Below are 22394 nucleotides of genomic sequence, written 5' to 3'. Positions count from 1 at the left end.
TATACTGAAGGGTCGATGAGAGTCATGGCAACTTGCAGCTCATCTGAATTTTTCATGTATGCTGTGCATTCTTATTCTTTAATTACTCACAGCAGAAATCTCACACAGACACTACATTGGAGGTCAAAATCCAGTGCCTATATATATGGGGTGGTCATTGAACGGTTGTGCAGCGTGAGCAGTCAGTTTTTTCAATCAAGAAACTCGCTAGCAGACGCTGCCTGCGTCGGCCTCGTGAGGCGAGAGAGGGGGGGGGGGGACTAGAGCACGCATCTGCAGCGCAGCGAGCGCGGAGCGTCGGCGTCGAGAGGCGAGAGAGGGAGGGGGGACTAGAGCACGCATCTGCAACGCAGTGAGCGCCTACGCTCCATCTAAGGATCTTTCTGAGAACTAGAGGTGGCTACGACAGCGCCATCTAGTGAACACTCCAAGAACTAGAGGAGGCTACTTACTACTACGTACTACAGAGGAGGGACAGACCCACACCCTAAGGAGCTTCGCCCCTAAAAGGCGCAGCTGCGCTGGAGACAACTGCAACAGCACGATGCGCGCAGAATGCACTAAATGTGACGTCGGCATGTGCATTCAGTGCTTCATGGCACATCACAATAAAAAAGTCCCCAACCAACCCCTGACTGTATTCTCGCGATGTGTCAACGCCTGAAATAACATTTGTCCCTTTGTGATTGTTGCTGTAGCCTAAGGGCCCGGCGTGACCATATGGTCACGGACCATATCTTGTAAACTAAGAGCACGTTCACGGATTTGTTGTTAGCGTGATCTATTTTGATGCATGTACGACATCCAAAACTACAACTGGTTCGACAAGACTCGTGAAAAAAGAAACTGATCCCTGATAGGTTAACGACAGCAGTGATACCTATTATGGATATTAAGCGAGGCTTCTATGAGTTAAACATTTCGATTGAATGGATATCGTTCGTTAAAAAGCCGGCGTCGCCGAGTTTACAGAAATGCGTTGTGCACAATTTGGACCTTTGGCGGTGCGCCGGTCTTACGTGCGCCGTTTATGCGCCGTTTTCTAATAATTGATGTTCTGTCGATCGTAGGCCTGTCGGCGATCAGCCCTTTCGGCTATGTCATTCTGATCATTTATCGAGTTCACTTGTCATTTCACGTTGCCGCGGTTCAATGTTCTCTTTCGTTGTTACCTTTTCTTCTTTTTTTGGTTCACGCATGACCGTCGTTGTTGACTGTAGAAACAGGTTGTTAGCAGCCTTGCGCTGCTATGCACGTGGGTGACGGTGCAAGTGCCGGCACAGAGGAAGGGCAAAGTTGGGAGGGGCATCGCGCGAATCTATAGCAACAAAAACAGTAGGTCAGACACACACACGCCAGTCTACTTGCCCCCATCTTCTCGATAGCGCAAGGTCCGCTAATTTTTTTCCTACCCGCATCTGCGATTGCGCGGTACAGAACATAATTTTACTGCGAACGTTTGGAGGAATAGCTTATATATTTTTTGTAGATAACGCTTTCCGCATTCTATCACATGCACTCAACCATCCCTTTGATATCCAGGTTGTTGCATCTTGAGCGAGGTTACAAGGTGTTTGAAAGCCTAGACAAGAAAAAAAATTAAATTAGATATCTTGTTTTCTCACATCACGTGTTAAGGGGCCATGAACCACGCCTCACGCTTGGCGTGAAAAGCACCTCCGAATGAGTAGCACGCCTCGCAGGAATATATAGCCGAAATAATTTTTCGAAACGCTAAACTAGGACAGGAAATATAGCGATCGCTATATTTACCTCAACTCACTCCATTCCGAAGGAGGGGGCAACGCCGTTCCAGATGCTCCGCCCAGAATTTGCGCGTAACTTGGCGGTGCTGAGAGCTGCGGCTGGCAACTCATCGTTCCGGTCCGCTGCTTCTCCTTGCGCGGTCTGATGTTGTGTATCCCGTCTGGGGCCTAGGCTCTGACGCGATCTATTTGGATTAATACTGTCGTCTAATTCGCTGTGTTTCACGTAGTCGCACGTTACTGGCTCCGAAGCGCGCATGCTTACGTCCTCTTTGTGCGGCTTGTTTTCGATTGTGCGCGTACGTCAGCAGCAGGCTTTACAGCACGCCGATGGATCCTGCAGCCCGAGCACGGATTGACCGCACGACACGGGAAATGGGTTTCGACCCTTAGAGTGACACACGACTAAGGTGTACAACTCGGGAACTGGCGGCCGCCAATGACCGTGGGAAACAGGTTGTGTGTGTTACGCTGCAAACGCAAACAAGCCTAATCGGGTATTTTAAGGGCTGCAATCCTCCCTAATACTACCTGCACCTGGACCACTCCCTTAGGGTGTAATGACGTGGGTGTAATAAAGTTCTGCATCTCAAATTTACTTGGCTAAGAAATTGTGCGGATAAAAGGTGGGATATTATTTGTTTATTTGCATCTTAGTCGAATTTTCGCTTACAATGCTTATTTTTCGCTCGCAACCAAAGACGCCGCCGCTGACACCGACACCTACATTTCTGCGAAACCAGCTCTTTAGCGCTGTCGCGTTAACGTCAACTGTTAATTGTCTCCTACCCTGCATTAGCATCTAGTCACACGCCCGTTCTGCCTTCTCTCGCATGAATATCGCACGCGATAGTCATGCACTTTGTTTTGTGTGTATTCGACTGCGCAAGCGGAGATGGCGTGTGTAACCGAAAAACACGAAATAGGCTCAACGCTTTCTCCTGGCATTGTCAGCGGGTTTTATGAAGAAATAATTGGCGAGGAGGAGACAGGGCCTGTGTGATGGACACTGAAGGCGAGAAAGAAACCAATATAGGCCCTTTGAACTCTGAGTGGCTTAGGGGCCCTTTAAAGAGGGACTCCGGCGCATACTTGACGACATGAAGGTACTCCCGTTTTGAAATGTATTAATATTCTTGAAACTCCTATGGCGCTTCAATTTGCTTAGAGACTCGTCATTATTTTGTATAATCAAACAACGACGTGTTCCAAGACAGACTTTTGGGCGTGTTGATCAATGAAGCCATAGAGCTGAAAGCACAGGGACCAAGGAATAGGACATGTCCTGCTCTGATGTTTGGTCCCTGTGTGTTTAGCGCTAAGGCTTCGTTAAACGATCGAAACGGAGAGCTGGCTCGTGAAACGTCTACAGTGACGTCACACGTTGTGCCGCCGCCGTGAAACCACACGCAATAATGTTTTTGCCGGGGGACGAATTGAAGCCCCGAATAAGACAGTCACTGCTTTCGAAGAACGCTGTTGGTAGGGAAACGATTAACAATGGGCTCCCCTGGTGTTCATTCTCCTGTTCTTGGAACCTGCAGCTCTACACCAGCTTCCCTCCATCACTTTTTACTTCACACGATGCACCTCAGGAAACTGAGTGATCACCTGTGGTGGCCTTTGTTGCCGACGTCCCTTTGGAGAAAAAGACCGCTTCTTCTTTCGTTGCTTCGTCTGTTCGGTGGAATGGTGAGATAACGAGGGGTAGTATGCTACTGTCAGTAGGGCAGGGGGCCCCGCATTTAAAAGTGTGATTACTGAATTTCTGAAGTGGCTAGCAATCTTTAAAATTCATTTTCAGCATTCGGGAGCCGGGAGTGAACGTCCTCGTTGAAGCGGATCAAATCCTCCGCGCGATCCTACTAAACATTAAGAATTACAAGGTCATCATAATTAACCTAAGGAGGCATTCTACGCGCAATGCACAAGACGGTAGCACCTATCAGCTTTCGCGCCGCCCGTGTTCACGTAATGGAACTTCATTAACTTCAGTAGCGATAACGATTTTATGAAAAATCGACGCACATATTTTGCCTTCAGTGTGTGGCGAAGCAATTGGTACTGCTTAACGGTTGCGCTCTCCAGCGGCTCCTAGTGGGTCGTCCTCTTCTAAACGCCGCTCGCACTCGGAGCCCGTGCTTTTGCCTTGACTGTCGCCATAGTGCATTTTCGCCGAGTGCCGTCCAATAAGCAGCTTAACAAATTGGTGGAGAGTGCTGTGCTCCCATTCAATGCCCCTGGAGCTTCGTTCCCGTACTCTGCCATCTACGTTGCCTCAAGACGCCGCTCAGCAAACGCCGCCTCCCACACCGACCACATGTCCCGGTGTCCCACGCATCCGCGATGCACCTATCTTCACTGGCGCCGATGGCACCGACGTGGAGGACTGGCTCGCAATTTACGAGCGCGTGAGCGTACCCAACAAATGGGACGAAGCAGGCAAGTTGAGCAACTTGGTCTTCTACCTCGCGGGAGTAGCAAGTTTGTGGTACAACAACCACGCGTCCGATTTTGCTACTTGGTCGGATTTCAAGACCGCCGTCATCAACGTTTTTGGCCGCCCTGCAGTTCGTAAGCTGCAAGCAGAACAGCACTTACGCGAACGAGCTCAGCAGGCCGGTGAATCTTTCACCAGTTATATCGAAGACGTCCTGGACTTGTGAAAGAAAGCCAACGGCACCATGTCCGAGTCTGACAAGATCCGGAACATTATGAAAGGCATTGACGACGATGCCTTCACCATGTTGCTCGCTAAAAACCCTTCCACCGTGGCCGAGGTCATAACACTATGCCAGAGCTACGAGGAGCTCCGCCGGCAACGTTCGATGACCCGTCGCTCTCCATCACGCGACGAAGAGCTTGCTGGCTTGGCGACCATACCTGACCAGGCCACGCTGCTGGCAGAAATGAAGGCATTCGTGCGCGAGGAAATCGCACGCCAGTTCTCTCTCCTGGCCTTCGCCCACCCGCCGCACGTTCAACAGTCGTCGACGACCCTTCTTCCTCCCATCCGCACGAGCGATTGAGCAGGAAATCGCGGAGGCGATGCCTGAGTACCACCAGCAACCTCCGGCTCCTGCGCCACAGAGTTACGCTCAGGTTTTCGCCAGGACGCACCAGGCAATCCCTGCGGCTGCACCGCTGCGTTACGCCGAAGCCGCCGCTAGACCTCCGTCCTTCAGAGCGGGCGTGCCGGCTACGTATGCTGCCGTCATCCCTAGGCCCCGACTGCAACCCACCTTGCAGTCATTTCAGCAGCCGCCCCGTCAATCGCATCCTGCGACGTGGGCGGGGCCTGCCCCGGCGAACCGATGGCGCACACCCGACAATCGGCCCATGTGCTTTGCATGTGGTTATGCCGGTCACGTCGCCCGTTACTGCCATCGCGTGCAGCCGCCTCGAGTCGCGTCAACCACCACCAGCCAGTCCAGCCGTGCATTCTACGACCCGGCTATGTCGCCGACGTCACGCCCAGCTCCATCCACTCGCCGCTCTCCGTCTCCACGCCGTCGCTCACTGTCACCAATGCGGCCACGTTCTGTCGCACGAGAGCAGGAAAACTAGTCGCAGTCCACGAGGCAAGGGCTGCGACGCTATCGAACTGTAAAAGCCCTCAGCGAAGTCCATCGAATGTCATAGACGTGACATGGATGGTGTTCGCGCATCTGCCCTTGTCGACACTGGAGCCGCCGTATCCGTTATGGACGCAACACTTAGCCGCTTACTTCGAAAAGTGACGACGCCACTTTCTGGGATGTCCCTCCGTACCGCCAGCTCCCAGAGTATTAGGCCTACAGCAGTATGCACTTCTCGCGTCGTCATTCAGGACGTTCTGTAAGACGTCGAGTTCATCATAATTGCTGCATGCTCCCACGACGTCATCCTGGGATGGGATTTTCTCTCCCGCCACGACGCCATAATTCACTGCGCACCAGCCGCCCTCGAACTCTCACCGTTCTCACATTTGACGCCGGCAGACAGTCCATCGGCATTCACCAAGACCCTCGTCAAAGACGATACCAAAGTTCCTCCAAACTCGTAGACGGCTGTGCCAGTTTACTGCGCCGGTTTCTGCGACACAATTGCACTCATTTCGCCATCTGACCGCGTTTGCACTAGGAAAGGGTTGCTGGTACCTTTCGCGACCGTGCAAGTCACTCAGGGTAGCACCGCTATTTTTGTTAGCAACCCATCCCCGCACATTGTTACGTTGGTGCGAGGGGAATGTCTCGGCAGAGTGGAGCCCCTCGAAGACGCACAAGTTCTGGACGCACCCGATGACTCGCACTGCACCAGTTCCCGTACCATCAGTGCCGTTTCCACGTCTGATTCCTCACCCGCGGATGTATTTGGTCCCTCCATTGCGGACAACCTTACGTCGGTCCAGCGTTCCCAGCTTCTGTGCCTGTTGGAAGACTTTCGTTCTTCTTTCGATGTCGGGCAAACTTCTCTCGGCCGCACGTCCGCTGTTACGCATCGCATCGACACTGGCGCCCAACCACCACTGCGGCAACGTCCATACCGCGTGTCTCCCACAGAACGTCGGGTAATTAATGAGCAAGTGGACGATATGCTTCGACGCGACGTTGTTCGGCCCTCGGACAGCCCGTGGGCGTCTCCTGTTGTTCTCGTTGCCAAGAAGGACGGTTCTGTGCGCTTCTGTGTGGACTACCGAAGGCTCAACAAGATCACTCGGAAGGATGTTTATCCACTGCCACGAATCGACGACGCGATTGACAGCCTCCAAGGAGCAGAATACTTTTCGTCTCTCGATTTGCGCTCGGGGTACTGGCAAGTACACATGGCTGATGACGCTCGACCGAAGACAGCCTTTGTCACGCCCGACGGCTTGTACGAGTTCAACGTCATGCCGTTTGCTCTGTGCAATGCGCCCGCGACCTTCGAGCGCATGATGGACACCGTTCTGCGCAACTTGAAATGGCACACGTGCTTGTGTTACCTGGACGACGTCGTCGTTTACGCTCCGGACTTCTCCACGCATCTTCAACGTCTGCGGCATGTTTTGACGCGTTTGATCAACGCCGGCCTCCAACTGAACCTGAAGAAGTGCCGATTTGCAGCACGGCAGCTGACAATCCTAGGCTACGTAGTGTCCAAGGACGGAATCCTTCCCGATCCGGCCAAGCTTCGGGCCATGGCCGAATTTCCCAAACCTACGTCCGTCAAAGAATTGCGCAGTTTCGTAGGACTGTGCTCCTATTTTCGACGTTTCATACGCAACGAAGCTCCTTGGAAGTAACAGGCCCCTACATTCGTGGTCGTCCGAATGCGACGACGCGTTCGCAAAGCTCCGTCGTTTGTTGACGTCTCCTCCCATAATACGCCACTACGACCCTACGGCCCCAACGGACGTACACACGGACGCCAGCGGTGTAGGCCTCGGTGCTGTTCTTGCGCAACGCAAACCAGGGTTCCCCGAATATGTCGTCGCCTACGCAAGTCGTACGCTTACTAGAGCCGAGACCAATTACACTGTCACGGAAAAAGAGTTCCAGGCGATCATCTGGGCCCTTACGAAATTCCGACCTTATTTGTATGGTCGCCCATTTGATGTCGTCACCGATCACCACGCACTATGCTGGCTGTCGTCATTGAAGGATCCCTCGGGCCGTCTCGCCCGTTGGACACTTCGCCTGCAAGACTACCACATCCGCGTGCTGTACCGCAACGGACGTCAGCATGCTGACGCCGACGCCCTCTCGCGCTCCCCCTTGCCTGACGACAATGCCTCCTGTTCAGTGTCTCACACTGCTGTTTCTTCTATCGATGTTCACACCATCGCTAACGAGCAGCGCAAGGATAAATGGATCGCTTCGCTAATAGACATGCTCATTGATCCGTCGACAACACCAACCACTCGCGCGTTGCGTCGTCAAGCCCACCATTTCGCCATTCGTGACGACCTACTGCACCGACGCAATTACAACGCCGACGGCCGCCAGTGGCTACTTGTGATACCCCGAAGTCTCCGTGCTGAAATATGCGAGTCCTTCCACTCTGATCCGCAATGCGCGCACTCTGGGGTATCCAAAACTTACCACCGCATTCGACAACGATACTTCTGGCGAGGGATGTACCGCTACGTGCAGAAGTTCGTCCGCTCCTGCCTCGATTGCCAACGCCGAAAACCTTCAACGCACGTGTCACCGGTCGGTCTACAACCATTACCTTGCCCTAACCGTCCGTTTGGGCGCGTGGTCATCGATTTGTATGGACCACTTCCTCTGACGTCGGCTGGTAGCCGACGGGGCCATCGTCGCCGTTGACCATCTAACGCGATACGCCGAAACCGCTGCCCTCCCAGCGGCTACAGCGCGTGATGTTACCTCCTTCCTGCTACACCGATTCATGCTGCGCCACGGTCCACCCCAGGAGCTCCTCAGCGATCGAGGCCGTGTCTTCTTGTCGGAAGTCGTCGAAGCCATCCTCAAAGAGTGTCATGCTGTTCATCGCAAAACTACTGCTTACCACCCGCAGACGAATGGCCTAACCGAACGCTTCAACCGCACGCTCGTCGACATGCTCTCGATGTACGTCGCCGCCGATCATACAAATTGGGATGCCATTCTGCCCTTCGTCACCTACGCCTATAGTACCGCCCCTCAGAGCACTACTGGTTTCTCCCCCTTTTTCTTATTGTACGGCAGACACCCGTTGCACACCATTGACACGATACTACCCTACAAGCCAGATCCATCTGATTGTGCGCCTATTTCCGCCACAGCCAGACTTGCTGAAGAGTGTCGCGAGCTTGCCAAGACGTTTACTACGCACGAACAAGAGCGCCAAAAGAGCCTTCGCGGTGGCACCACCGTGCCCACGTTGCGCCCTGGAGCGCTCGTATGGCTCTCGGTCCCTACCACTGCAACCGGCCTCTCTTCAAAACTACTGCCCAAGTACGAAGGCCCCTACCGGGTCGTCGAACGCACATCCCCGGTCAACTACCTGATCGAACCAGCTTCGGACATGCGCCGTCGAGGGCGCGACATAGTCAGCGTGGAGCGCCTCAAGGCCTACTATGACCCACTCATAGTAACGAGCTGTTAGGTCGCCGGACGGCTCCCTTTTCGTACCCGGGGTAATAGTGGCGAGGCAATTGGTACTGCTTCACGGTTGCGCTCTCCAGCGGCTCCTAGTGGGTCGTCCTCTTCTAAACGCCGCCCGCGCTCGGAGCCCGTGCTTTTGCCTTGACTGTCGCCATAGTGCATTGTCGCCGAGTGCCGTCCAATAAACAGCTTAACAAATGTAATATTTCGTATTCCGTATAAATTGGAGTGAAGCTGGCGAAGGCTCGCAAAGGACGCTGCAGAAGCAGAAAAGAAACGCGTCAGCCTGCTCCGACGGGCGACGGAGCATGACGGGGTGCAGGTGGTAGGGCTGCGTTGCTCAGGCAGCTACTGCTAACTTTTTTAAAACGGATGTGGTCGCGTGCGCTATCTCGACAGAGACGAAGACACGGCACGTACCTATGTACGTGATGTGCCGTCAACGCGTACTTCGCGTTCAAGCGACAAGGAGCATGAAAACCGCTTAACTCGGGCCATCGGCCGTATTTCTTTACGCCAACATTTTGAGCAGTTATTCCAGACAAGTCTTAAGGGAAGCCTTACTTCGTACATTTAATTTTTTTTGCTATCGCACACATTGACTGCTTCGCCCTTGCGGTGAAACTGTGATATTTTTCTCTTACCTGTGACCATTTTTTTCCTGATTGCAGGTGATTGGCCACGAATTCATGCACGCATATGACGTAGATCACAATGGACAGATTTACTGGGATACGGAGGGCTTCAAGGCGGAATACACTAAAAGGGCATTTTGCTTACGGCGATCGCATAAATCTGTGGTGAGTTAATGACCTACCATCCTACACACACACACACACACCACACACACACACACACACACACACACACACACACACACACACACACACACACACACACACACACACCACACACACACACACACATATATATATATATATATATATATATATATATATATATATATATATATATATATACGTATATATATATATATTTCGGCATCATCCAGTCCAAGAAAGGGTTCCTGACCAAAATACCTCACAACCTAAATGGAGAAATATAGTAAGTCTACCCGACATATTACTCACACATGATCAACGACGTGTATTACCGAAAGCCCCGCCACGGTGGTCTAGTGTTATGGCACTCGAAGTGCTCAACCGAAGGTCGCGGGATGGAATCCCGGCCGCGGCGGACGACTCTTCGACGAAGGCAAATTGTTTGAGGCCCGTGTCCTTAGATTTAGGTGCACGTTAAGGAACCCTAGGTGGTCGAAATTTCCAGAGCTCCCCCCTGCAACGTCCCGTATAATCATTTGTGCTTTTAGAACGTTAAACCCCCGATATTACTATTAGTGTATTAACGAAATGCTTGACCTTTTGTCCCACAACCGGCAGGTTAGACGAGTTTCATATCTACAAAGATCTAGAGAACTTCGCGCGCACACTCAGGTTAAATGAATACTACTATGGCAGGGCACCAGACACAAACATCGACATTGGGCTTGCATTATTACGTCACTGGACTACTTCTTCACAACCGGATAAATGCGTCGACATCTACATCACAACAGTCCAAAGTGATATTTTCTCCGAACGCAGGAACTAAGCACTATACAGAAAAAATGTCTCGCAGAGCGAGAAGGAACTAAATCGTCTAAGCGAACGTTGCGCCATAATAAAGCCCGCCGACATGGGCGGCTCAATTGCTGCCGTGAACCAACAGGACTACATGGATGAGGCCGAGAAACAGCTAGCGGCAGTTCCTTCTATAAGCTATAAGCCGATCAGACTACACATTTCAAAAACAAAGTACGCCAGACATTGGCGAATCTTGTGAAAGACAAAAAGGTTACAGAAAAACGTATGTAAACTCCACTACTGTGAGACCTAAGAAAGTGCGTAGCATGGACGCCCTGTGATTCCCATTCGTAGAGTTCCCACTGCTCCGTTTACCAAAGCGTCGGTGACGTCATTGTTTGGGTTAAGCAGGCAGGATTTCCCAGGCACGAGTAGAATGCTAGGTAGGTTCGCAACCTCGGTGTTCGATATGTGTGCTATTTCTTGCTGCGATTTATCGACTTCCTGCTTGTTACCACAGTTGAGATACGCGTCGTCTGCAGCGAGTTCCGTCAGCTTGTTTCCCCCACCAGATGTGGCTACTCAGTGCAGGCGAATGGTAGGGGAAGAGGCATTCATGTGGCGTAACGCCATGTAATTCCGTCGTAGCACCCTCCTTTGGGCGGCGAACAAAACCGGAGAGCGCGCGACCTCAAGAGAAGAAAATGACGGCGCTTCGCAGTGGCACGCGAAGCCACGGCTCGTGCTCCCTGCTGGCTTCGATTCTGGTGCAGCCGTTTCGTTCCATCACTCGTGTGGCATAAGCCTACAATGTCATCACATGACATCGTAGCTTGGTCAAAACAAAGGTGGGCTGATCACTGAGGCGGTGCGATACCAGTGAGGCACCTCCGACCCAGGAGAGAGTGCGAAACAACGCTAGTTACACGACGCTTTCGGAGGGTGACGGGGCAGGATAAATGCATCTTCAGAGCCTAAATGACGGCCGTTCACGTAGGCTCCCTAATACATCGACTGAGAAGAAAACGAAGATGGATTTCGCCTTCGAGATAGGTGAGTGCACAAGGGACCGTGTGATTTGACTTACCCTTCCATGCCAATTTTGGTCTACATCCAGTTAAGGGGGCGATGACGAGAGCACCCCGACGTAGGTGGCTAGAAAGATGGATAGATACGTAGAAAGAAACGCACAAAATACTTAGCATTTAATACTATTATTAAACAGAATGGTAGTTTGGTCGGAATAGAACGAGATGATACAAGATGATTCTCAGTGGGATTCGAAAATTACAGGCGCAGTTTCTCCTGGGTTCCTTTTCATGCACTTCTTTTGTTTTGTGTACATCGGAAGAGAACGTAGAAAAATCAGTGTACGGTCCTTGAAGAGCTTGGCGTAGTTGTATGCTCGCATATAGTAGCTGCAAGCTTAGGGTTGAGCGTGCAAGACGTAGGGTAAGGCGGGCCAAAATCAGACGTGGGGCAAAACGCGTCATTTTTACTTTGCAGCCCTCCAAAGTTAGTTCAGAAAAGTACATTTTCCTTGTTCCTCTATTTAAGCAACAGGTGCCGGTAATTTCGATGCTGTTTTTGTGCAAACGTTGATGATTGCTCACAGCGTTCGCGCGGGAAAAATTGCGCAGCTGATGTCAGTGTGCTCGTGACCCTCCAAAAAGGGGCGAAATTCTGCTCGGGCAAATTTTCGGGTCCGTGCATGAATCTACTCCAGCGTCAGTACAACAACATAAGTATATACAGTATGTTGTTACTTTATGCTACCAGCAACACGCCACCAAAAGATCAGTTCATTTGGCGCCGTAGGCCAAAGGGCAATTTTTCTTTAAATTCGTGCATGTGAAAAGGGCAAACGCGACAACTAGGCATTGAATTGTCTGAGGGAGTTCGATACCGGCTATGGCGATCACACTTAGGTGGAGGCGGTATGCTAGAGGCGCGTACACTTATTTAGGTGCACGTTATGAAACTCCAGATTTAGGTGCACGTTATGAAACTCCAGATGGCAAATACGTCTTGCACGCTCGTCCCTAAGTTTGCAGGTACTATAATCGAGTATACAACTACACTAAGCTATTGAAGGACTGTTTACTTATTTTACGGCGTTAGCTGCCGATGAACTCCAAACAAAAGAAATTGCATCAAAGTGAACCCGAGAGCAACTACGCCTCTAGTTTTCGAATCAAGCTGAGGATCGTCTTGTATCCTCTTGTTCTATTCAGGCCAAGCTACCATTATGTATAATAATAGTATTAAATGCACAGCATTTTGAGCGTTTGTGTCTATCTATCTATCTATCTATCTATCTATCTATCTATCTATCTATCTATCTATCTATCTATCTATCTATCTATCTATCTATCTATCTATCTATCTATCTATCTATCTATCTATCTATCTATCTATCTATCTAGCCGCCTACGTCGGCGTGCTCTCGTCGCCTCCTTAACTTGTTGTAGACCAAAATTGGCATGGAAGGTTAAGAAAAATCACAGGGCCGGTCCCTCGTGCATTCACCAAATACGGCTCGAAGGCGCACGCCAGCTTCTTTTTTTTCTCTGTCGATGTATTATTATAGAGCCTGTATGAACGGCCCCACATGTAGGCTGCCAAGATGAATTTATCCTGCCCCGTCGCCCTCCGAAAGCGTTGTGCACCTAGGGTGGTTTCGCACTGCCTCCAGGATTGGAGGCGCCTCACCTGGTATTGCACTGCCTCCGTGATCAGCCCACCTTTGACCAAGCTACGATGTCATGTGACGACGGTGTATGCTTATGCCACAGGAGCGAAGGAACGAGACGGCATTGTGGCATGACATGACGTCATGCCACAATTTGACGTCATGATGACGACACAAATGTGTGCACTCTGTGACCTTGTGATGACGTCATCACGTGATGATTTTCTGCACCACTCGTCCCGACGACGCGGGCCGCCGACCTGCCAAATTTTGTGTTTAGTGAGGCATATAAGGCTTTCGCCTGATATTAAATGCACAGAACTTCTTAGCGAACCCGAAGCACACTGATCGTTTCTATCTATCTATCTATCTATCTATCTATCTATCTATCTATCTATCTATCTATCTATCTATCTATCTATCTATCTATCTATCTATCTATCTATCTATCTGTCTGTCTGTCTGTCTGTCTGTCTGTCTGTCTGTCTGTCTGTCTGTCTGTCTGTCTGTCTGTCTGTCTGTCTGTCTGTCTGTCTGTCTGTCTGTCTGTCTGTCTGTCTGTCTGTCAGGGGCCCTGTGATCCAAGTTCCTTTAACACAAAGCTGTTTTATGCCGGGGCCGGCCAAGACTTTCATGACGTATTTCCGTCACGAAAATACGTCAGTGAAATGAACGCCGTTAGATGGCAATGAAAAAGCTATAAGAACGAGTTCAGTTGACAGGATTCCAACCCATTATCACAACGACCACGACGATGGCTGGCGGGCATTTAGCCAACTGTGCTACGGCCAAACACATAAAGGAGGCTATATGAACGCGCCTTTTATCTTTCACACTTTCCTCTCCCTGTGGTCCTAGATGGATGGATGGATGCTATGAGCGTCCGTTTTAAAACAGGGTGGGGACATGTGTGCCACCAGCCTCGCAAAAAAAAAGAAAAAAAAGCACTTCTTTGCCTCCGTAATTACCTTCGGCAACACGCCGTTGCTACGACTGTCCCATTCGGCGCTGTTCTAAAGAGAAGTGTCATTTCGTCAACAGCTTAAGACACCGCCAGGTGGCGGCTTTAGCCCAAGCCTCGCTCATAACATCCATTCATATAGAAAAATCCCCCGCACCTCCCCGAAGGGGATCGTGAGGAAATGCGAATGCATTTGGGTGCACCCGATGAGTGTGCGAATAATTTTTAGAGAGACAAGAGTGTGCACGTAGAGGCGTAATGCTCGAGTTGCATTGTGTTACACTTCGTCGTAGTGGTATTGTTGCCGCGAGAGATACGACTTCACCGACTTCCATCGCTATCAAGACACCAAAGCGCGCGCTCCCAGCATGATATATATAGGTCCGAGCGCGGAGAGGAGGAGCGCCCGAGCTCTCTTTCCGCCGAGCGTGCTCCGCGATGCGAGCGCCCTCACCGGGTACACTCCTCCTCTCCCTTACCCTCTGCTGCTCCGCGATGCGAGCGCCATCAGACGCCCGCGCGCTCCTCCTCTCCCTTACCCTCCGCCGCTCACCAACTGCTCCGGTTGCTAGGCGCGGCGCAGCTATTGCTAGGGGCGAGGAGGAGCGCGCGCGGAGAGATCTGTGCGCACGCCGGCCAGGGACGCAAGACAACCCCCGACTAAGAAATGCATTCGAATTAAAAATAACTCTCCGACGCTCACCTGGCTATGCCTGGCTGTGGCACCGCGGTCCCCGCTCGCCCTGTGAGAATTAACGGCCAGGCTAGAGGGAAGACACGACGATTGTCGCGTTTCTCTTCGAGATTCACGACGCTTTAAATGGGTGCATATCGAGTATCAGTGTTGAATATGTGCTTGTTGTTGCCATCTTGGCGCGGGATTCACCATATGCAGTGTCTTCAGCTACCGCATGATCATGGGCATTAGTCGTCGGTACGGAGACGTGCCACTAGGCGTCAACGTGAGTGCGTCCACATCAAGCGCTGATATATATGCGAAACAACAATAGACATTGTACAAGCTCTCATATACGAATGCACAGTGAACAATTAACTAATTTTGTCACGACACGTTTCACTTACGTCGTCGTGCCTGGTAAGCCCACGATGTGGACACAACTACTACACTTAGAAGAACACATCAATCCGCCTCGTAATGCTATCTCAAAGTCAAAAAATGCAGCATAATGCTACTCGCTGACTGCTTCGCATGACACATATTTTCAAAAGGCGTGGGGTTTCATTGTGTGACCCTCATTTGCAGCTCTCGTTAAGCCGTCAGGAGGAGAAGTTGGACGACACGACGGACTCTGAGAACCTGTCTGACCTTGTGGGGACCATGGTTGCGTATGCAGCCTACTCTTCGTTGCCCGAGAAATACAAGAGCGAAACGCTAGCCGGCCTCAACACGTCGTCAGAGCAGCTCTTCTTCATCAGCCATTGTTTGAAGTGGTGCGCTCAAGTCAACCGACGAAACAATCGCTACGCGCCATACCGCTCAAGATGCATTGTGCCGCTTATGAACATGCCAGAGTTCTCCAGCGCATTCAGTTGCGCGGCCGGAACACCAATGAATCCGCGGAGCAAATGCAAATTTTGGTAGCAAACAGACTGCGTGCTTTTTCATGTGAGGCCCGTTGTCAGTTTTTTTCTTCTTGCGATTCTTTTCCTTGAGCCGAAATACACAAAAGGTGTGCCAATCACGCAAAGAAAGCGGCACTAAAGCTCGTACGCAAGGTACAACTTTATATACGCGTTGTTTCTGAGAGAAATGCTACTGTACTAAAACTATTTATAAATTGTTATTTCACCGATCTCCATTACCGTTATCTGTCTCTATTATCAATCTCTATTATTAGAGAACAAATAGTTACAGCCATGCAAACAGCCGAATACGAGAAGGCCGCACAATTAACATGCGATATGTGTTCCTCCATACCTTTTAGTCACTTGCGCACGTTGCATGTTCGGCTCCTTCAGAACAATTATATCTTCGGAGTGAACTTTGAAACTTGTAAAAGAAAGAAAAAAAGAATCGTTGTGTATAGCTCTTAGTTCTCGCTTTCTTCAACTGAACAACGCCGTTCGACGTGATTGCTTCATCAGACGCCTTGAAGTGACTAGGTGGTTACGTTCTTAACTTGCAACCTCTACGGCTAACATTGTTGGGAGAGTATAATTGCGATTTCCGTATTACACGTTTTCTATCAATAATGACACGACTGGCAAACACGCCTGGGCTGCCGCTGTTAGGGAAAACCTGCCGATTCGGTGTGACTACACAGACGTAGAAAGTATTCTAAAGGCCTGTGTGTAGGCCGGCAGGAATAGATGGCTACAAAGCGCAACAGCCGTCTAACGAGAGCGTAATAATTATCTCAACTCACAGCACGTCCGATGTGGCGAGAACATTATATAATCATATATTTTGAAAAACCAATATAGGCGTTCTCATACAAGTTTCAACCCTTCAAATTCTCTTTTACCGAACTTGAAGCAGTAAAAACTAGGGGTGTGCCAATATCAAATTTTTCGAATACGAATCGAATACGAATATCCACCTTCGAATATCGAATATCAAAGGAAAAATGGCTCCACAGTAACAATATTTTATTTAACATGTAGCTATTTGAAAAAAAAAAACATTAACAGCCTGACTGACAGCACAACATACACTACTATCTCCAGAACACAATGTCCAGGCTAGCACAATGCACATCACAACACAAGCAAATACCACGGCACAATGAAAGTAATGACTAGATGTTATCATGAAGTTGCTCCACATGATCAGGCAGCAGGCGCTCCCTTCTAACAGAGACAACCCCCCCCCCCCTTCCCCCCTGTCTCTGAAAAGGCACGCTCGCTTGGAACAGAAGTGGCTGGTATAGGGAGCTCCATGGGGCAAGGCTTTGCCAGACTGGGGTATCTGAAAGGTGCCTACAGTCCGCCACCAGTCACATGGGTCACTGTCTTTCTTCAGAAGTGGTCCCGCATAGTGAACGAGTGGTAGTGCGGCACGTTACGGCCGCATAATATTGAAAATGTATGGTTACATGATCGCCAACAGCGCCGCACGTCGGAGATGCACCAGCAATGAATCATACGTATTGGGGCGCTCGTCGCAGGCAGATATCTTGCCTCCGTGTACTTACGATGTTTATCGCTCCTCTCGGCAACGTTTTTAGCTATACGAACGCAGCAGAAATGTGGAAGACGAGTTATTTTATGCATGGTAATCGAATCGCATATTCGTATTTTTCGAATATTCGAAGTTATCGAATATTCGAAACATTTCGAATACACGATTTTCGAATCGAATACGAATATTTCGAATGTAATATTCGACGAATATTCGAAACTTTCGAATATTCGCACACCCCCAGTAAAAACGCTGTTGTGATCTTTTCATCATGGCAAAGGGGCTCGGGCTGCGCTGACTTGTGCTTGACCAGGAACTCCCGCACGCGCAGGTAGGCGTGGTAGAGAGCGCGGTCGGGCTGCAACCGCCTGGTATTGACGATCACACTTTCCCGCTATATACTGTGTATATTAAGTACGGCAAACAAACTCCTTTCGTTGCCACGCTTTTGTACACTGTGAACGCCTTATCTAACCCATTTTTACGAGTTATCGCAATATGTCAACTGCATCGCATGAAGTTATGGGATTAGTACTGTGCCCTCACCTTTGAAGCATTTGAAAATTACGTAATCTTGGTAAACGTTATCTAACCGACAAAAAATGGAGGCGTTCTCTTTTGTTGGGAGGTATGCGCACTTGTTTCTCCCTTGGGAGGTCGGCGTTGTTGACCGGGTACATTTATTGTGCGGCAACGTGTACGTAGGTTATTGTGACATAAGTAAATTGGAGATTTAAACCCACGAGCACGCCCTAAGGATTTTGCCTTCCAGGTATTCATCAAACCATTCCAAGAAGCGCGGTTTTCCGCCTCAATTTATAATAACATCGCCAATCTCGCTTGGAGCCACAATCGGCTCATCCACAATATATTCGATGGATTTCGCATACGTGCGCTTCAGTATAACTGTTGAAACCAAACATCCATATCCTTAAAATGCGGTGAAAATAGAACCCGCCACGGTGTATTCACAGTTAAGGAGCCGCGCTGCTAAGCTCAATCTTCTATGTTCGGTTTCTGGCCATGGTGGTCCCGTTTCCGTTGTGCAAGAACTCCCACAACTCCCACAACTCCCACAACGTGCAATACCTTCCACATAGTTCTACTACTTATTTGCACTTCCAAGAGTCCCTCATAATCATATCGTGGTTTTGGGACGTTAAACCCCAGATGTTATTATTAGTTGCACTTCAAAGACCCTAAGTCGTCAAGATCAATATGGATTCCGCCACTACGCTATGTTTAACAAGCGTGTCTTGGTGTTGGCAGTAATGCCAGACAATTAATTTGTTTGATAAAATTCACGTCACCCGATACTGCAATAACGCGAGACTTGACACCCACAGGTGGTGCTTTTGCGAAGAAGTTCGATGTCCCGCCATGGCGGTGGCAGCGGATAACTGCGCCACCAAAAGAGCCTGTTGTGGGGAGGTTATAAAAGCGTACGCTGTAACGAATTCGTTAAGAGGTAAAATTATGCGTCAAATGGTAAGGCCAGCACTTATAAGTTCACTTCGACTGATTGCGATGCTCAGGGAACAATTATTTTATATATCAATAATTAATATGCTTCCATAATCAATAAATAATAATAAATACTAATAAGCCAGCGTATTTCAGGGAGTCATAAAAATTTAAAACAGTATTGTTAAAAATTACGTAGAGCAATTAAAATGGTTTACCTCCTCACTAAAACACGCCTACGAAAAAATGAGTGCGTGCTGTAGCGAACAGTGTATCGCAAAGCCATGCGTACGAATGCATTGTGAGGAGTCACAGTGACTATTTACTTTAATAGAACTGCCATTCTTTTCACTCGGTAGAAGTCTGCATTAACAGCAAGCACGAACGAGAACACAGAACCAGATCATCAGAAAGTGGGGGGCCCTTAAGCTTCGCCTTTAGGAGATGAACGCGATAGTGAAATCCGGCTCCAAGTGCGCACTTTATCCACTAAGCGCAGACTTCTTAATCTGTGTTCTTAGGCACACATGCACACAGACACGCACACACGCGCGCGCGATGTGGTCAGGCCAGGAAAGCGGAGGTCAAACACCACAAAACCATGAAGATGCCTTGCTGACAGCCAGGAAAGCTGAAATGAAGCGTCGTCGCCGTGATATGAATCTCCAGCTACGAGCGTGGGAAGCCGATCACAGGCGTCAACGACGCCAAGATGACTCAGAACATCCAGCTCGAGAAGCGGAGGCCAAGCGTCAGGGTCGCCAAGACAACCCTGACATGAGAGCGACTGCTTGACATGAAGGTCCCGCCGGCACGCATCGATGGCCAAGACTGTGTAGTGTGGCCACCTCCCTGTGCTAGAAACGCGGAACCATATAGGCTCTGCTGTAGTCGAGACAAGCTTAACAGCGAAAGCTGGTATGAGACCACAACAAGGGCTGTTCTTGGCGCCGCAGTTTTCCGCCGCCGCCGGTGTCCGTAACCACTATCGTGCGAAATAAGAAAAAAAAAAAAAAGCGCCAGGCCTGCGCGGAAAGCGCAGCACAGTCACAGCGAAAGCTCGAAGAGCGGCATTTCTAGAGCCCGTTATAAACTCTCTCGTGGCTACTAATACAAGTACACTAGCAACGTACCCACTGCGCCACAAATCATAAGTTTTATGAAGTTGGGAAGCACCCACCGCAACATTATTCGCCATTCTGCGGAGAAGCGAGGCGCCATCTGTAAGGCATTATGTGCACTTTGTTGATGCTTTGGCTGACGACGAATAAGAATTATGGCAGAGCCCTTTGTAATGGGTTGGAAGCAATCAACAACCCGCTCGTTGCGCAGTTCACATTGTTTGACTTCTGGCTACAGAAATCGCGTTGTGTGACGCTTGGTTGTTACTTTACTCTACTACCACGCTACATTACATGTGTGAATGAGGTTCCTTCGCGACATGAAGCCTGTATAGGGTCTTTTTGCAAAGCAGGTTGAAGCACCGGCATGGCTCTGACGTAACATACTGGGCTCCTTACGCAGAAGGGCCCAGGTTCGAACCTCGTTCCATCCTCGATTTTTTTTTATTTCATTTTTTTTCTTATTTCGAGCGATAGTGGTTACGGACGCCGGCGGCGGACAACTACGGCGCCAAAAACAACCCTTGTTGTGATCTCATAACAGCTTTCGCTGTAAAACTTAATATGCTGGATGGCAACGAGTTCGAACCTGGGCCCTCTGCGTGGGAGCCCAGTATCCTACCTCAGACGCATGCCGGTGCTCTAAACTGCTTTGCAAAAAGACCCTATACAAGCTTCATGTCGGGAAGGAACCACATTAACATATTTTATATAGTGTGGTACAAGAGTAAAATAACAACCATGCGTAACACAACGCGAATTCTGCAATCAGGCGTCACATAATGCGAATTTCGCAACGACGGGGTTGCTGAAGGCTTCCAACCTATTACAAAGGGCAGGGGCGTAGCCAAATGGGGGGGGGGGTCGGGCAGGTTCAACCCCGCCCCCAAAAAGTTCTCAGTTGTGCTTGCGTTTATATACACGTATAGATACAAACGCACGCACGAACATACATAAATTATGCTTGACCCCCCCCCCCCCCCCGAAAAAAATTTCTGGCTACGCCCCTGACAAAGTGCTCTGCAATAATTATTCATTGTCATCATCCACAACATCAACAAAGTGCACAAAATTCCTCCCACTCACCGATCTTCTCAAGAACATCAAATAAACGCTTTATTCACTCTCTTCTAGATGTTTAGCGAGTACCACGGTTCTCCGCAGAATGACGAAAAATTGCACAGTGGCTGCTTCCCTACATCACAAAAATTAGGGTGACGTATGCCTAGTGGGTTCCTCGCAAGTGCACTCCTATTGATTGCCAAGAAAGCCCATAAGGCGCCCATGATCCATTCCCTCAGGGTCTGAATAAAATTCAATCCCTCTGTTTGTATTTCACTGTTTCACGCCTGACTGTCGTTGTTGCCTCTAGCATACAAGTGTTGCGCTGTTAAGAACAGGGGGTAGGGTAAATTATTTAAAAAGTAGAAATTTCGTTTTTTGCTTGTTTGGAATGACAAGGCTTTCCTTAACAATATCCAGCGCCACACACATTTTTGCGCGTTTTGATTGAGTCAAAGGGACCAGGTTTTCGTGACCAACTGACGAGCAGCGAAGCCCCCTTTTCTCAGACCGTGCACAACCTGAGCTTTCTGCCTGGAGTAAACTGTTGCAAAATCGAAAATGGTAGATTATATGAGCTTAGCAGGTTCACAAAAAACGTATCCCGGCTACTTAAAGGCACATGGTGCAGTTTTTTTGAAGACGCGTAGCATTTACCGAACCCACTTGCTTGGTGTGTGTGAGACCGGCATTGGCTCGAGGTTCTGCGCACTTATTTTCAGTTTAGCTGTTCCTTTGTTGATTTCTGGCGACAAAAGATATTACCGTGTTGCAAATTAAAGAAACTGTTTAGAAACCGCAGTGTAATTGGAAATTGACACACTTCGTCTACTAACAGAAACGAGACTGGAAGCACTCGTGCGAGCACTTCATCAAGTAAGCTTTGTCCTCATTCCGCGTCGCCACAAGTACAAAATGTTACCTTAAGTGACAATGGCTACGCTCTGATTTATGTGGATCTTCTACGAACCGTGATTACGAGTAAGTATGTCTGTAAATATGCGGAAGAACCTGGGCACTCGTAGAGAACACAATGGATTGTGTTACTTGGAATGGAAAACATCAGAAATGCCACCTATAAAACTGTTTCAACTTTCAAAAAGCCATGTATGGTTCGAGTACTTTCCCACACCGTTTGGCATATCCTCGAGGCGAAGCACTGCGGTATGTTTGGGTGAGATCGACTGTCATCGACCAGCAGAGACACAGAAGTTATGACAAAACAAGCCACGAAACCAAGAAAACAAGAAAAAAGCGAAAAGCTGATTCGTGTCAAGATTTATAGCACGTTGCAATTGATGAATGTGTTTAGCACATTTTCTTTTGGAAGGAAGCATGAAATAAACTTTTTTTTCCTCAATAACTAACAATATCTCTAAATCAACTTTTTGTTAAACTTGCCCGATTATCAAAACTTGAAAACGTAGAAGGCTGACTTTTAACTGGAATAGATGAAACATCAATACCAAGCGGCGGAACTAGAGTGGCGTACGTATGCGGAATAGTTTTCATTGCTTTTGGCAGTTTTATTTC

This window comes from Rhipicephalus sanguineus, chromosome 4 (genome assembly GCF_013339695.2).
Source record: "Rhipicephalus sanguineus isolate Rsan-2018 chromosome 4, BIME_Rsan_1.4, whole genome shotgun sequence".
In the NCBI taxonomy this organism is placed as follows: domain Eukaryota; kingdom Metazoa; phylum Arthropoda; class Arachnida; order Ixodida; family Ixodidae; genus Rhipicephalus; species Rhipicephalus sanguineus.
The sequence above is the reverse complement of the archived record's forward strand: the minus strand, read 5'-3'. Positions refer to the sequence as shown.